The 2,500-nt window shown below is 63.6% G+C and overlaps 1 pseudogene; it reads left to right on the plus strand.

The window, feature by feature from the left end:
• The window catches only part of LOC126434470 (large subunit ribosomal RNA), a 7,986-nt pseudogene that overhangs the window by 2,446 nt on the left and 3,040 nt on the right, over positions 1 to 2,500 (plus strand).

The following is a 2,500-nucleotide window of genomic DNA, read 5'->3' on the forward strand; positions in this document are numbered from 1 at the left end:
CGTAGGGGTGCCGGTAAGTGCGGGCGTTTAGCGCGGGCGTGGTCTGCTCTCGCCGTCGGTTGGCCTCGTGCTGGCCGGCGGTGCAGGATGCGCGCGCCTGCGCGGCGTTCGCGCCCCGGTGCTTCAACCTGCGTGCAGGATCCGAGCTCGGTCCCGTGCCTTGGCCTCCCACGGATCTTCCTTGCTGCGAGGCCGCGTCCGCCTTAGCGTGCTCCTCCGGGGGCGCGCGGGTGCGCGGATTCTCTTCGGCCGCCATTCAACGATCAACTCAGAACTGGCACGGACTGGGGGAATCCGACTGTCTAATTAAAACAAAGCATTGCGATGGCCCTAGCGGGTGTTGACGCAATGTGATTTCTGCCCAGTGCTCTGAATGTCAACGTGAAGAAATTCAAGCAAGCGCGGGTAAACGGCGGGAGTAACTATGACTCTCTTAAGGTGCAGGAGTATCTATGACTCTCTTAAGGTGGCCAAGTGGCGGCGGTGTGGCTGCATCCGGACTTGGCTTCTCGAAGTGCGGTCTTGATGTAGTCGTGCTGCTGCTGCGAGGTGCCTTCCTTGGGTTATAGTTACAGGGAGAGTGATGCGCAATACATGGGCCTAGCCCTCTTAGCCTCTCCTCTCCTGCGGTCTTCTCCCCTTCTCGTGGGCCCGCTGATTTCGCAGAGTGGAAGACCGCACCAGGGGCTTGGGGGGGTTACCAGCCCCCCCTCGCACTATCCCTTTTTTAGTTGGGGGCAGTAAGCAGAGAATAAGTGGTGGCCCTTCCGCTGAAGGTGCCACCCCAACTCCCCCAGCACCTAGCCGGCCAACCGGCCGTGCCGAAAATCTTGTAACTTTTGCAGCTATGTATACCTGTAGTGAGTGCCACCGCAGCTTTACAACCAAGAACGGTCTCGGGGTCCATCGCCGCCGCCAACATCTTGCGGCCGCCAACGCGGAGATCGTCACGGAGAGGCATCGCGCGAGGTGGACGGAGGAAGAAGTCCTGTCGCTCGCCAAGGCAGAGGCCGAACTGTTCCTCGAGAGGGACGCCCGGTTCTTCTTTGTAAATCAAGAGCTCATCAGGATGTTCCCCGACCGAACGCTTGAGGCAATCAAGTGCCGACGGCGGCAAGCTGCCCACAAGCAGCTTGTCCGCCAATTCATGGAGGCGCTTGAGATCGGTCGGGGGGAAGAGCCGGCGTCCCGCCGGGGAGCGGCGAGCCCGCTGCCTGACGCGGGCGAGGCCGCTGCGCCGCCCGTCGACGCAGCCGAGGACTTCGCGGCCGACACCACCGGGCCGCCGCCGGAGGGGCCGACTGACGCCGCCATCTGGGAGCATCTGGCGGGGCTACCCGCTTCCGCCCAGCGTTTCTCTGCCCTGGATCGTGTCATCGGTCTGGGGCGGGGCACGCCGCCCGATGTCATCCTGGGCATGCTCCCGGATGCCCTTGCGTCGGTCGGGTCCAGAGGGGAGAGATCGATCACCAGGACACAGCGGCCGCGCCAACCATCGAAGCGGCCGCCTGCCGCGCCGCCGACGCAGAAGCGCAAGCGGCGCCGCTGGGAGTACGCGAGAACGCAGGATGCCTTCCGACGGTCGCGTGCGCGTTGCGTGCGCGGCCTCTTGGATGGCACCCTGCTCCAGCCGCCACCTGCCATCCCTGGTCTGCTGGACTTCTGGGCGGACCTCTTCACCAAGAAGCCCATCTCCACCGCGGGCTTCATTCGTGACCGCCTCCTCCCGCACTCAGAGCCTGTCGCTCTCGAGTGCATATGGGGGCCGGTCACACATGAGGAGGTCGCCGCCGCGTTGCCGCCCAGGGGATCAGCAGCCGGGCCGGACGGCCTTACCCCAGCGGAGTTGCGGCGTCTGCCGCACGAAGTCCTGGTGAAAGTGATGAATCTCTTCCTTCTGGCCCGCGCCCTTCCGGAACGCCTGCTTCGCGCGCGGACGTCCCTTCTCCCGAAAACGGCTGCACCAACATCCCCCGCTGACTTTCGCCCCATTACGGTCTGCTCGGTGTTGGCGCGGACCTTTCACAAGGTTCTCGCGTCACGCCTGATGCGCGCTTGTGCTGTGGACGAACGTCAGCGGGCATTCATCCCTCGGGATGGGATGTTGGAAAATACCTTCATCTTGGACACTGCTCTCACCGACGCAGTTCGCTCCTGCCGCTCTGTCTTTGTGGCATCGATCGACGTATCTAAGGCATTCGATTCGGTAGATCATGCTGCCCTTCGCCCCGTGCTGAAGGCGCATGGCCTGCCGGATTGCTTTGTCGAGTATGTCGAGCGGTGCTACGAGGGCAGCACGACAGTGATAGCGGACGGCGCCGGCGTGGGCGTGTCTGTGCAGCCAGCACGGGGCGTTCGCCAGGGCGATCCCCTCTCCCCCCTCCTGTTCAACTTTGCGGTGGACTACGTTTTAGGCCAACTGCCCTCCCACATCGGAGCTCGGATCCTCGGTCGCAGAGTCAACGCTGCGGCCTTTGCAGATGACGTCTTGCTGTTTGCA

The sequence above is a fragment of the Schistocerca serialis genome, unplaced genomic scaffold (genome assembly GCF_023864345.2).
Source record: "Schistocerca serialis cubense isolate TAMUIC-IGC-003099 unplaced genomic scaffold, iqSchSeri2.2 HiC_scaffold_1189, whole genome shotgun sequence".
NCBI classification, from domain to species: domain Eukaryota; kingdom Metazoa; phylum Arthropoda; class Insecta; order Orthoptera; family Acrididae; genus Schistocerca; species Schistocerca serialis.